The 15524-nt window shown below is 39.1% G+C and overlaps 1 protein-coding gene across 3 annotated transcripts in view; it reads right to left on the bottom strand.

Annotated features, from left to right (window-relative positions):
• Positions 1–15524, bottom strand: part of ZEB2 (zinc finger E-box binding homeobox 2) — a 130371-nt gene that overhangs the window by 73865 nt on the left and 40982 nt on the right. The gene's annotated exons all lie outside the window — the stretch shown is intronic.

A 15524-nucleotide genomic window follows, 5' to 3' on the forward strand; every position in this document is an offset into this window, starting at 1 on the left:
AAGTCAAGAAAAGTTCTTAGGAAGTGTGGGAATTCCCAGTGTACGAAGGAGATGACACAAACTTATTGGGTAATAGAACAGACACGTTTCAAAGTAATAGCCAAAGTAAATCATAGAGAGAGAGAAAAAAAATAAAGAGGTCATTTCTTCCCCTTCAAGTTGGCCTTTCAAAGAAGCAAATACGTATTGAAGTTTTTTTGGCAGGAGAGTCATCTAACTTAAACACATGACAGAATGACAATGATATACGAGCAGCATGGATTTGTGGCAGAGTGAAGGAAAGAGTACAGACTCAGGGAAGACCTCAGGAGGAGGGAGTAATAGAGCTGATGTATATCCAAAATACTTAGTCTGGTGCCTCGTTGCTCAGCTACCAGTGGCTACATTCGGCGTTGGGTGGAGGGCACCATACTTAATTTCGGCGTGTGATGTTGTGCAGTTTAAAATCATGCTTGCCTTACCTCTCTGTCCTTAGGAAGAACTGCTTGACATTGTCTTGTTGGCATTCTTTGGTGTATATAATACAATGTTTCTAGGAAGTTTCAGGCACTTATATCCCAAGTTAATGGGATTCGTGGCATTCTTTTTCCCAGTTGATATTGCACTGATATGGAATTAATCTCTCTATTTAGGTGGTTTGTCTTTGCTACAAATATTAAATAATCAGGTCCACATTGTTATATATTTGAATCTACTATTTTGTTATTTAGAAAGGCAACTATTCACTTCCATAATTATAGCCACTTAAATAGAAGTCTACCAATTAGATAACATAGCTGGGCTTTACAGGTATTATAGAATATTCTTCACTAGACACTATATTACAAGCAATCATTAGCTCAACTATAAAAGGGTTTAAATACTAATGTATTTTTTAATTTGCTTTATAACCTAAACAAGCAATCAATGTACATTAATAAGCATAATTGTTTTTTTGGCATCTGTCCATTCATTTGGTCCACCTTGACAGCTCCAGTGAACACAACAGCAAAACTCAGTAACCACAATACACAAGGAGGAATCATCAGTGACATCCTCTCAATTCTATATTATGTGTCAAATTATTTTGATATTGAAAGATTAAAACCTCTGTAGCTTGCCATAATGTCCCTCTTACAGATGTTCCAGACAAGGAGTTTGATAGATATTTCCACCTCAAACACCACTTTCAAGTGGTCATAAAACAAGCCTTTAATGAGGTGATAAATGTGTTTACTTTTGATTAGGTGAGCTGCTCGATAAGATAACATGGAGGACCACTTTCCAAGAGTAAATATGTACAGAAATTGCTGGTCACTTCCATTCTCTTGGGATTCTAGAGGTAAGCACGTCTGCAACAGGAATACCTCACTCCCCCAACGCACCTTTCCATGGGCTAATTTGGCCTTGCCAGTGGAAAGAGTAACATGTGTAAGAATTTTTGGAATACCTGTGGACTCCAACAAGTCTTAAAAAAAAAAAGTCTTGGATGCCAAGTCTCTGTGTTATTATACAGCTTGACCACAGCTCTTCCTATGTTATAGTATAACTTTCTTTCTTTTTTTTTTTTTTTTTTTTTTGGTCTGTTGGTCTGTTTCTCAATAAATGGCGAGAGCTGAGATTTTTGTTTTCTTCACCTTTCTATCGTCTGAGGCTAATATGGTGCCTGGCCCATGGTTACCAGTAACTAGTGTCTTTTGAATGCATGGATTTTGTTGTTGTTGTTGTTTTTATTTTTTCTAGAGACATTGGAGCAGTGGTTTGTAATTCTAGAGATCTTCCTTATGTGGTAGGAGACTTATACCTCGTCTTATGTATATACATTTTGACATTATACTGCCTTTTGTCAAATAGGGCAATAAAAAGCCACAAAGACCATTGTCCAATAATGTACTCTCTACTTGTTTTGGTTGACCTTCCTGCAGGGTGACTTTGGCATATTCACCAGAAAGGTACAGCAATTTGATTTCACACAAGGAGACTGTTATCATTTGGTCCTTGACAACTTCCGAAAACAGCTACTCTTAGCCGAACAAGCAAATATGTAACTGATAAAATCAGAAAGATACTAAGGCCAAAATGGCAGCCTCACCACACAACTTGCATGCGTTCTAAAATAAAGGAAATATGAATACAAGGTAACTTATTCAGTGTCACTCGTACATATTTATAGTTTAAAAATTAGTCAAAGTTTATGTCCTGAGGTTGCACCTACAGGAAGCCAGATGTGTTTTCTGCATGCGACCTAAGATAGGCCTAGAGCAACAACTAGATAATTTCTCGCTCATCCTCTCCACCGTCGATTGCGGCGGCTTTCTGAGGTGAGAGAAACTGACAGCACTAACTCTCCAGGGCAGAACTTTCCAGTCAAGTGGATCAACGGACTGAAAATCTCTTATGAATAGTCATTAGGCCTTCATTACAAACCCCTCAAAACCCAGTTCTCTTTTCGCAACCAAATGCCTTTTGTCATCTTCACAAGGTGCATCATTTAATTACCAATTGATTTCTTTATATATGACAACATGTCAGATAGCAAAATACAGTGTATCTCCCTTAGGGGGAGAAGTGTGTTAACTATCAGTATGCCAGATTATGGAATTATCTGAACAACAGGCACCCTGTATACTGTTTCTTCAATTTAGCTCCTTTTTCTAACATCTGAGTTTCTTTCTTTGTGTTGTAAAAAGCCAATAAAAGAAAAAAAAAAGAAGAAGAAAGCTAATGAGAATCATGATGTTGTCCTCCCATACCCTGAAACACTTTTAAATTAGTGAGAATACATTTTAAGCTTTCTCTATATGAAAAAAATGAATACTCAACAATATCCAGAAAATACATAGTAAACTCCAAAACACAATGATATAAAGAACGACCATAGGCCATCTTTCTACATAAAAAAAAAAATTAAAAAATGTCAAACAATTGTTCTCATTATACCAAGAATTTACTCAGCTTCTGACTTAGCTAATGCACTGACTCTTCCGCTGCACAACTGCTGCCTGATAATCAAGTCAGTACTGTATTAATAAGCTGAATAATAAGGGAATTTCAAAAATGTACAGGACTATTATACCGTAACAATAAAACCTCAAACGGAGTAAACCAGGGCAGCGCTGAAGGTAGGCGTCAGAAAATAATGAAACCAGTGTTGCAGCAATGCACTCCATTGTGTGGTAGGGTAAATGCCTGCTTCTTTCATACACAGAAGCCACATTACATGAGTCCGAAATGTTCTCAGAGCGTCACTGTGACTGGTTGTGCTAGAACCTGGCACCGACGGGCACTGAAAGCTGACATTATACTGCAGGATGAGCTGCAGGTGTGCAGGCCTGGGAACGTGCTCTAATTACGTATTTTCCTGCCGTGCAACAATTAAGGTCGCCAAAGTAATTGCCAGTTTCTTAATCCCTCTCTAACAAGACTGACATAAGGAATGGTTTATTTTTCTCTGGTTGTTTTGAAAGTGTTCCTCAAGATTTTGGTTTTGTATGGAACTGCATAAAACTAATTCTTATGTTCAGATGTGTGATTATACCCATTGTTTAAAAAAAAAAAAAAAAAGCCTGTCTTTAAATTGTAGTCAAACTAAAATAATACAATAAAAAAATGTGAATTGTATAACCTGGTAGGTGGTTTCAACATTTTTTCCTCTTAAAGAAGGTAAAATTTACTACTTTCTGAACTGCTCAAATCACATGGGATGCTAAAAATGGGCTGGGGTGGGTGGGGGGAGCAGGGGAAGCAGACCATAGGAAAACAGACAAAATAGGTGTCTTCACTTATTTAGTGATGGTCCTTAACCTTCTGGGAGGTCATAGAGCCTCTTAAGGATCTGATTACATGTATGCCCAGGAAAATGCATCAATGTACAAAAACGTTACATGCATTTTCTGGTGGTCCACAGATCCCTTAAAAATCCATTAATGAATTGCAGGGGAACAACGCAGTCAACTAACAAATGTTGCAACTGTTTACACACCTCCCTTCAGTCATCCCTTTTTGCATCCTCTGAGCCATCTGACCACCACATGAAGGACATAGCATCTACCAGTGGCATCAGGAATCAAGTTTGTGGGCTTTATATTCCTAACTAAAACCCATTTATTTCATTATCATTCATTGTCAATTTCCCATTTTAGCTGGGCTAATTGGGCAGAGCTGAATCATTTAGCAAATTTTGAGCCAGCTTACTCACTCTTGCCCCCTTTCCTACACATCAGAAGATAGCAGTGTCTGCTGATTGAGTACTTAGCAGACAAACTGAAGTTATGTCAAGCGCATTACGATTTAACACAGGCTGAATGGTAGGGGCAGCAGATGTAACTAATGGGGTTAGGGAGAGAAGAAGCTCCAGTGGAGAAAGAGGGGATGGAAGGGAAACAAAAGTGATTGTATCAGTAATAGAGACTTCAAAGAGAAGTAGTTTGGAAGATTTGGGGGGTGTGGGTCTGGCAAAGGGGAAAAGAGGCACATCTGCCTATGGAGTGCTGATACAGGAGAGAGGAAAGGCCTGCCTGGAGAGAAAGCAAAGGAGGAGAATCAAAGGCAAGGAAATGGAGAGCTGCAAAAGAAAGGAAGCTTGATTCTATTTATGGAGGTAACGACACAAGACCTCATACAGTTGGAACTGTCCCAAATTGTCCTGCTTTGAGTATCCCGTGCATGAGACATCTTGCTAAGCTGGAGACAAAAAGTAACTGTAATGATTTCGTCTTGATGTTTGAAAATAAAACAAATTCATCTTGATGTTTGAAAAATCTTTTCATCACAACACTGGTGTGCAGTTTAAATGTTAACGGCTTCCCCCCTCCTTTCTTCCTAAAGTGTTGGATGTTTAAAAAACAGCAGTTGGTCAAAAAGTATGCTCTTAGTGAACAACTAAAATTTGAGTTTTATGGATAAAAGTGAGGAACAGGTGTGCAGTTGCTCTTCTTTCATGAGACAGAGGCGATACTTTGGTTCTTACATGGAAGTGGATGCTTGAATCCCAATGGTGGGGTGAGAGGTGGGGCGGGGAGAGTGTGTGTGTATTATTGACAGTTCAACAGGGAGTGGAGCGAGAAGGGCAAGGGCCACACCCTTAAAGCAGCAGCAAGGAGGAATGCAGGGTCCAGAAATGGGCCGCTCCACTAAAAATCAAACCATATTATGAGGAGCGTCTCCACCACCAGTGGCCAATTCCTGTCCTTACTTCCACAGTGAATGCCCCCCCTTTTTTAAGGCCAGCTCAAGCCTGTCCCTTCTTATTGTGCTGACCTGTATAAGGAGAGAAAATAAGTCTGTCCTTGTACATGAATGGAATCAAGGGCGTACCTTCATCATTACGCGATTCCTTCTATCAGTCACTCAACAAACATTTATGGCTTTCTTGAATATCTATTGAGTAATTATTAAATACTGAGTATTTCTTAAATACTGAATTTTTGAATATTTACAGTGGGACAGGCCTTGACCCCACTAAGCTGTTCTTCCTGACACTGATCCATGAGGCTCTATGAGGACACGCCTTTGGCCCGTCGGTGCTAAAGCAGTACCTGGCATCTGGGTAAACAGCTACTATTTGTCAAATACAATAATGAATTGATTGACTATAAAACAACTTCCCTGTTGGTCGGTTGGTAGTAAAATGTTTCCAATAGGTGTAAGCTTTTTGAAAAATGGTTTTCTCAGAACAAGACAAACAAATGAGAAACAAAAACTCATAGACACAGACAATAGTTTAGTGGTTACCAGAGGGTAAGGGGGGACGGGGGTGGGAGATGAGGGTAAGGGGGATCAAATATATGGTGATGGAAGGAGAACTGACTCTGGGTGGTGAACATACAATGGGATCTATAGATGATGTAATACAGAATTGTACACCTGAAATCTATGTAATTTTACTAACAATTGTCACCCCAATAAATTTTTAAAAAATGGTTTTCTCATTAACAAAACAACTCTTTCAAAAAAGTTGCAGTTCAATTCCTGGTGTAATCATAATCATAGTACAGGTAAATTTTTCCTGGGCTCAGCCCACCCATACACCAAGTAACACATAGCCTTTCAGAGAGCATGCTACATAGATGCCTTTGGATTCATTTTTGATTGACAGAAACACCATCAGTCAGTACTGAGCATTGCACACACACTGGTAAGACTCTGGTCTGCTGATCTCCTGAGTGCTTACAGACTCCCTGTTAGACACTATTCATACAATTCTACACCTACCCCACAACAGGCTTTTTTTTTCTAACCCAATTTCCTTGGCCTGTGTTTTCCTTCCAACCAGACTTCAGAGACAAAGGCAGAGCAGTAAATCATTTTCTTAGAAAAACACCATCAGGCTATTTCGGTCATTTGGGCTGTTATTTATATGCCGTACCTGAAAAGTTATTTTGAGATAGTGTAGCTCACTAAATTATATTTTCCTCATTATCATGATTACTTCAAAATGATCATTAATTTGCTCTTTGGCTTTCTACGTGGGAAAACATCAAAGAAACGAAAGTTCTCCCTAATTTAACTTTTCTTGAAAGGTAACTGATTTACAAACAAATTACTTGTGCCTTGTAAGGAAGAGCCAAATGTGTCTGTTTATTTGATACATTTTCAAGGGCTACAGTGTGGAAATGAAGCTCTAAGAAGCTCCTGTGTGATCCACAAACAACTTCACGCTATATTACACGTGCATCAGATACAGAGACCAAACCCTGTGAGTTGCAAGCAACCTGCCATGCAGAATGCTTGCTTAGCAATGCCTTAAACAGCTTATTTAAATTGCAAACTTTCCAGCTACCACTTACAGGTGATTTTGAAAGTTCATTATGTAAACTAAACAGCTTAATCTCTATCCTTTGTTTCTTAAATCATACATACATCATCTTTGAGAGGTGCTATTTAATCTCTCTCTCAAAAGCTCATCAACTTTGTTAAGAAACTGCCTTACAGAGTAAAAATGTATCTGAAACATGCATGAAGCTTCAAACAAATATTCCAACTTGAGGGCAAATAATGTGAGAGACATAGATAGGAATTTCCAGGAGGAAGTTTTGCCTTGAATAGAGATCACATGAGAAGCATTTTGAAGTCCTAACTTTATAGTGTAAGATGATCAAAGCCAAGTATTAATACTTTTTTATCAGCTCACCTTCTAAACAATATTTCAGTAGATTTCCTTTCACACAGTGATATTTGTAATAAATGTTCTGCCTTTGTTTTAAAGTCAGTCTGTAGAAAGATGACATCAGCTTAGCAAACAATAAAGTGCCTGTAATATTGTCTCCAGAGGGCTGTTACATTTACTTTGTAGCAGTAAAATTCAATTTTCAAAAAACACTACATGAATGATGTTAGGTTATTAACCCTATCACCGCCGTAAAAATATCATCATTGTGTGCAGAATGTAGGTCACTATGTAGAAGCCATAAGTTGCTTTTTTGTGAAATAATCCATTTAAGCTTCTTTTCTCTCCTATTGCCCGGGTGGTGTCCTTTCCTTTGGGGGAAAAATATCCCAGAATTTAGTCAGCAGGCTGGAACGAGGACTCCTGCCCTGTTCATTCTAAAGCTCGCTTTCCTTTTGTTGCCACCGCGCGACACCTCCCCGTTTTGAAGTAACCCTTTGCATTGACTTTTCCCCAAAGCCTGTCCTCCATGAGTTAAAAATTAGTATATCTTGTCAGGTTTTTCAAATGACAGACTCACACCTCTCACATGTTTCATGTCCAGGGCAAAAAGAAAATGAGGATGTGTCCCATTTCAAAACCTGAATCACTCGGGCATTTCAAGACCTTGAACACAAACACTTTATTTCTGGACCTGAATGTGTGTCTCACTTGTTTTGCATGAGTAAAAACCAGTGTATACCTGACAAAAGCAACGGAAATCCTTCCTGTTTAGAAAGAAGAGTATTTTGTGTCAGCACATCAGCATGCAAAGAGTTAACTAGTTAAACTTCTACAGACCCCCACAGTAACTTTCCAAAAGCTGACAATAAGTAAAAGAAGTGCTGGTTATCCATTTTTTAAAGGGATGGGATTGGTTTTAGAAGAAAGGGAAAGAGGATCAAACACCTCAATGCAACAAAAGGTTGTGTCAGAAGGCCCTCAATCACAAACCTCCTTCAACAACAGATATTCCAACCTTCCAGAGCAGTTACCCAGGCAGCGCAGCTAAAAAGTTCCATGACATGAAAAGAACAAAAACCCGAAGGGACAGAGGTAGTTATTGTCATGCACACTTCTCTCTCTCTCTCTCTCTCTCTCTCTCTCTCTCTCTCTCTCTCCCTCTCTCTCTCTGTTTTGGGCTTTTCCCTCCCCCAGGAAACTTTTGCATAAGCTGTTAGAGAAAGGTGATGGTGTGGCTTGCTGAAGAGAAATCCCCTGTTTGTAAACTACCTCGTAGGTGGTAAGGTGAACCTCATGGATTTTCTGTAAGAAACACCTGATGAATGGAGAGATCATCTATGTGAATACTTCAAAAGAGTCATCTGAAATTAGAAGTATAATTATAGGCCTGTAAACGTTAATATTCCCTTGCAAACACTTGTTTTTTTAAATTGATGATGTTTTCTTCTCAAATTCTGTCTTCAGTGCACAGTGGATGTTATTTGCATTTTCTGTGTTGGGTCTTAGGGGTATCTTAACAGCATGTACAAATTTTCCACTAAAATGTAAATTATTAACAAGTCAGATTTTCATTTATTTTATCTCCTGATGTGATATCTAAATAAGTATGTAGGACACTTAAAATTCTTACCATTTCTCTGCTTTCTGAGAAATAAATCTCATGCATACTGTACAACATATTTTCTCACGCATAACATACTTCCATACAATGGAAAAAAACCAAAAAACTAATTTTGAGGGGGAATACTATATGTTTCCAGGAGACTTAGCTGTCTAAGCAAAGAGAAACATAACCTAAAGTAGCATCTGGTCACATTTTCATCATCGTCCCCATCAGCAGCATCAGCAGCATCACCATTATCCATCATCCTCAAATAGCATCCTTTAAGTCTTCATCGTTACCTGTTTGATTCCAGCCACGTTCAACTTTGTGCTTGATTTCTAAGACATAAGCTACTCTTGGAACCAGATTAGAGCAACTCAGTTGTGTTGTCCTCAAAATTTACATGAAAGATAAAAGGGCACGCTGTGTGAGGGCAACTGAAAGGGGTATGTTTGGGTAGTTGTCCTTTGAGATATGATAACAAAAACAACAGCAGCAACAACAACAACCATTTAAATGGTGCTTACTATGTGCCAGCACGGTTCTTACATAAATGCTCTCTCTTTTTTAACTACAATAATCCGTTTTATAGATGAGGAAACTGAGGCTCAGGGATGTTAGGTAAGTAGCCAATGTCATAGGTAGGAAATGGTAGAGCTAGAAGTTTTGAGCCGGGGCATGCTTTCCACATCATACTTTGCTACATCAGAATGGAGGGATTGACAGGTAGGACTCATGAAAGATACCAAGTGTTAGGATCTGCGGTGTAGGGGTGCACAGCAGGAATTTGTATAGCACAGAAAAGTTCCTGAAGCAACAAGAGAATGCTTGGATAATGAATAGATGGGCTTACCTTGGAAAAGAAAGAAAAAAACGACTGGAACAATTAGGAGTTGGTTGGCTGAAGGGGTGAGACATTAGAACACAGTCCAGAGAGCAGTTGGCAGTCTCGATGGAGCCCAAAGAAAATGATGGACTGGTTAAAGGCACAGACAGAAAAAAGAAAGTTCACCAGTTGTATGAAATTAAGCTGGGGCTTGATACACTCCTGTGGAGGGAGAGAGACAAGAAGACTGCAAATTCCCAGTGGGCCAAGGCCAAAGCCTAAACTAAGGCCACAACTATGAGAATGAAAAGGAAGAAGGCGGATTCAGGAAATGTTGGCCAAAAAAAAAAAAAAGGCAACGTTTGCTAACAGACTGGATGTGGGGAGTGAGAAAGTCAGTGGTAAGACAAAAATAACTCTGGGGTTCCCGGTTGGGAGGTCCATGATAGGGTGGTATTTCCCACTGCAGTGGAAAACTGGGCAGATAGGGAAGATGAGTAGCTTTTTGCCAATGCCAATGTCAGTAAGTTTTGAGGTTTCTTGTGGGAAGAGTGCTATGTGGTCCTAAAGCGTGGCTGGTTTTACTGGTGAATACCTTGACCCTTTTAATAGAGGTCAGTGGTCTAGTGGCTGGAATATCAACAGAGAGGCTGTCAGGTGTGTAGGAAGCTGATGGGGGAGGCATGGGTGTTGGATTGCTACAGAACAGAATGTGCACATGACGAATGCCAGGAAAATGATCAAGAAGCAGAGGTGAGGATGGTTAGGGAGGTGTAGGGAAACCAAATGTTATTTCTTCCAGTGTAGGGCAGAGTGACATGGCCTAAGTCATAGCCAGCACTTCAGGCAAAGTCATGGCCAACACCTCATACCCTGGCTTTATCTGTGCTAGAAATAACAGCACAAAAAATCATGGCTTACACTCAGGCAAAGAAAAATACATTAAAAAAAAAAATCAGGATGTATGTACACAAAGTGATATAGCGTCATTCTTTCACTTTCTGGGGGTCAAATATTTCTCTAATGATTCATCCAGTTTTCCCAAGTACTATTTCTAGGAGAGAAGAGTTTATCCATAAAATATCCATATTAAAAAGAAAAAACTTAAAAATATATTTTTTTTTCTCCCAGTGCCTCGTCCTAGGTTCACCGATGTTTACGAACCTGCAGCCTTGTGAAAGCCCTGCCTGGCCAGTTGTGAACAGTGACCCTCCTTAATGCAGAGCACGGGGAAAGGAGGGTATTATTTCAGCTGGGAGAGGAGTAGAGCCCTGGGATGAGACTGATTGATTCAGACCAGATGGGTGGCCACACATAGGTGTGACAAAAATAGAAACACATTGCAGACATTCCAGGCATGGTCCTCCCGTGGCCAGGAGGTGGGCTGTGGCCTGTGCTTGCTCCCTTATCTACCTCCTAATGTGCTCTCCAATCAAAGAATGTTAATGATACAAACTCTTCTCCTTTATGTGAGCAGCCCGGTCACGTGGCATCGGACTTGCAGTGCCATTTTAAAAGTAACGTGACCATGGTCCAGGTTTCCCTATAAATCAAGCCCAAAGAAAGCATTTCATCTTGTGCCTAAATATATTATTTGAAAGTCCTCTTCCACATGAAAAGTAGCATGCCAGAAACTTTCGCTCACTGTTACCTCCCAGGAAAGAAGAGCGTGTGTATAAATGACACTGGTGTTGTAATCATTGATTAGCCTTGAGCTCCTGCATCCTAAATGAGCACCGCATAACTGAGGATTCGAACCGAGTTACAGGCACTTGAACCAGAAGTTTCCTGAACCTGAGGACTCTTTTAGATAAAGGTCGGAACTCACATCGGATAACCATAACTCTCCATTTCTTCTGAGTCACCATGTGAGGTTCAAGATTTCTCCTGGACGATTTTGGTTCTCATTTTAATAAATCAGTGAATTTTGAAATTTATGAACTAAGGTAAGGGCTTATTATCTTGACAACATTGGGAGAAAGAAACACAATATTCTTATTTATTACAAAAATTACTTTCTTACTTGAAAGGAAACTCAACAAGCATGGGAAAGTTTCTATCATTCAAAACTGAAGTGTAGAAATTATGCACAAATTTGAATATTTATCAAAAATAAAGGAAACTCCCAAGACTTTTTGTAAAAATAATATAAAACTTAGAGAAATGGTGAACATTCAATGACAGCCAAGTGGCATTTAAACAAGTATGGGAGAGGCTTTGTCATAATAAGAGGAAGGTTTTCTCACCCTCTACCTCAAATGTCCTGCCCTGTTTTGTCCCAGCATGAAGTTTGCGTTTATATGTTCTCACAGAGGCCTGAAACTGTTACCTACTTGTTATAAACCTTCTCAGATTTCACTGCTATGGGTTAATCTATAGGTTCTGATTGACATCCTGGCTATCTCTCACACTCATTATGAAGTTCACATGTACCTACCACCTGAAATGCAAGGCAGACCATTATTTTCACTTTGGCCTCTATTTGCAACTAAAAACGTAATTCCTCAGATAAAATTTGCAACCAATTACACATGGAGGGATTATTTTAGTTTAAAAGCTATATGTATCGGGTCATTTTTTTTTCCACACATTGCTGGCCCATTGCTGTCATGACGTCCTGTGGAATTAAGGTTCTATGGAAGACTTTTCTCATAAAACTATTTATGCATTTGTGTGTGTGTCATAACAATTCCTAGACGTAGTGATAGACAGCTCTTGAATTTACTCTGCCAGTAGGCTTCCTCCTTCAAAAAAATTATTCCCGTGCAGGTGGAGATTAGCATATGAAAAATGCTTTGAATTTTGTCCACTCTTGGACTTACCGATCTGTCAGACCCATTCATGTGACTGCAGTTGGGTTCAACTTATCTGTACTTTACCACCTCAATAGCAGGTTTTAAATAGTCCATGGGTTGTTAGTTATTTCTAAGCCCAGTTCATTTAACTCCTCTTCTCAAAACAAGCCCAATAAAATGAAAAGACACTAAGTTGCCGGTTCAGTTTCTGAATATCAGAAATAAAAAATGATCGTGCCCACGACTCTGTGACAATGACTTCCTTCTGACATAAGGAAATAAAAAACAGCCCATGCAAACTGTCCCTTGACAGCTACTACATGAGATCCCTGTGGTTCTTTCAATGTGGAACTTAGTTTACATATTGTTTCTCTGTGGTAATATTTTTTATTGACTATTTTTTTTTCTATTCATCTTTTTTTCTCTCAAAATCTAATTTGCCTAATTATGCAGTTCTCATTTGCGCCATTTGATCTGTGCAAACCACAGCTCCAAAAGCTTCAGAGAATTAAGTGAAATGAGATGCCCCAATGTTGGCATGGCTGTGGATCTACTATGGCTGCACGCTTCACTAAATGACAGGATTCCCACAGGGCACTACCTCTCGTGACGTGGGCCTCAAGGGGTTAACATGGGCTGACTCTCAAAATAGACTTGCAGCTCAGCACACCTACTCACTTATGAAGAACGAGCAGTAAATAATGTGCATGCAAATTCTATTTCGATGAAAAGCCACTTAAGTTACTATGGAAAAGTAGAATGCTCTTTCTCACCATTCACACTACAACAAGATCAAGAACGCCGGGCACCTTGCCCTCTTCAAAAGCACCGAGCTGAGGGTAGCACCTGAAACAACTTTTCCCTACCACCTACAGCCCTGAGACTGGAACAGGAAGAAAGTTCTCATATGAAAATAAAGCTGCCCAGTCTTCTCTCAATTAGCTTACTTCTCTATACTTTACTCGTTTTATTGTTTTACTGAGTTCCTGGGTATTCAGCTGTCACAACTCAGACGATGCTCCCCAAAAGATTTCATGTATCGAAAATAAAAGTTCTTCCCCATGTGCATCAGATGTCTTAATGAATGGACATTGTGGCGGGTTCAGTACTTCATGTATTACCTACTCATTTTACACGGCCTCTCCATAATCAAAACACTCCTGTTTTGGACAATAAGAGGTGAGTGGACAATAGTCAAATGCAACTGTCAAAACTTTATCTACTCTAGTCATTTAAAAATGTTCAAAGGGGCAATGACACAAAATTTATATATTACCTACTATCTGGGTTAAATATTGGTCTTAATAATGAACTGTCTGGTAGATGTATGAAACCTGTTCACCCTCCTATTGATGTTTTACTGGCCATAAGAGCGAAAGCCCTACTTTATTTTAAATTTAACTCTATGAAAATGGGCAGCACCCAAGAAAATGCTAGCACAATTCCAGATAAAATATACTGGTGTGAGGCTGAAAAGTGCATGCAAAGCAAGCTGCATTATTAGAATGTTTAAATATTAATTATACCGCTGTGTAGTAAAGATGATCAAGTATGAGTGTCAACTAATTTTCTAAAAGCTGCAACATTTACTTTCATCTAAACTTCCTTTGTTAAACTAAAACTAAAAGCCCAGCAAGTTTAGTCTACTTGAGTGTGTTTATTTTTATTGGTTTCTGCATAATTTTTTTCTACCATAAACCAACTTTAACCCCTTTTCTGTAATCTCTGCCAGTATAACTCCAATAGCACATCATAAAATTCCTATAATTCTTCAAAGCCACGGAGTTGGAAAGGAAAGGCTTGGGCATTTTGTAACAAATGCCAGCTACAAGCTTCAGCCAATTATAGTTAACTCTTACAAACCTTTTTTGTGTGTGTGGATAAACTTATAGATTTATGCTGCGCGGTCACTTTCATTTCCATTCTTTAGTTGCTTTTGAGTCTGAAGCCAGTCCCATTTTGTGAAAAATACGATGGTGGAGTCAGACCCTAGCTCTAATAGCTGAGGCGTCCGGGCTGACAGATGGGGAGACAGATGTACAGAGCCACGTAAAAATCACAGAGACTTCTTACCTTATGCAGAAGCCTCTGCTGATGGAGATGAGGTGGCCTGAAAAGTGGACATTTAAATGAACTCTGATGGGAGAGGAGTTAAGCAGAATTGCTGCCACTTCCCCCCTCTTCTTTTCCAAGCATCTACTACTCTCTCAGATTCTGAAACAGCTACTGCTAATCAGGCAGGAGAATCACTTTGAGATTCTTAAGAGAGACAAAGGAAGAGCATGTGTGTGGAGAGAGACGCTCGGGTTTCATCCCGTCACCCATGGATGCCTCGCCAGGGTTTCCCACCTGAGACAGATTGTGACGCATGTTCGGCTCACTCATGCACAAGAAGCAATACACAAGTTCAGTGTAAAGCCACTTTAAAAGCTCATCGGGTGCATACTTTACTTGTACAAAATACCTTATTCATGACAGAGCGGTGAGGGCCTAGGTAATTACTTGAATCAAGGTGGCCTCAGAAGTGTTTAAATCTACAAGGACACTTAGAGCATGAATAATGCAAAATAATTTGCATCTAAATTTTTTAAGTGTTCTTTATTCAAAAACTAAAATGCAGTTCCGATTAAAGTTTGATGAGTGAAAGCTGAGCACTTCGTACCCACTGTGAAATGTCTCTTATATGTGGAAATTATTTCAGACAGTGGTGAAGGGACAAAAGAGGTGGGGTTTTTTTGTTTTTTGTTTTTTTAAATTTAAGTTGTGATTAAGTCCTGCTTCTTTTAAGCCTGACTTTCTCTAAGTTTTGTGATGGCTACCAAGGTAATTCCCAAGTTTGCTTATTTATCAGACACAAGTCTAAATTTCAATCCAGCCCCAAAAGAAACACAATGAAAACACTCACTTTCTTAGACCAAGTAATTTGCCAAACAAAATAACATTTTCATTCAAAGCTAATGCAACGTAACTTTCTTTTTCTCTCACCTAAAAATTTTTATTCAAAATTATTCTTCTTTTGGAACAACTAGACACAAAATGTCTCTGTTCTCCCAAAAACTTAGAATTCCCCATTTCATTTTCTTGTTATTATAGTTATACTGTTGGGTAAATATACATTATTTAATATGTCACTGGCAAATATTCAGTGAAAAGCTAAGCAGTGTCAATATGTTAACCCATACATTTTTAGGGAAACAAGATTGAGAAGCT

This window comes from Rhinolophus sinicus, chromosome 17 (genome assembly GCF_057876585.1).
Source record: "Rhinolophus sinicus isolate RSI-liver-muscle chromosome 17, RSI-T2T, whole genome shotgun sequence".
NCBI lineage: Eukaryota > Metazoa > Chordata > Mammalia > Chiroptera > Rhinolophidae > Rhinolophus > Rhinolophus sinicus.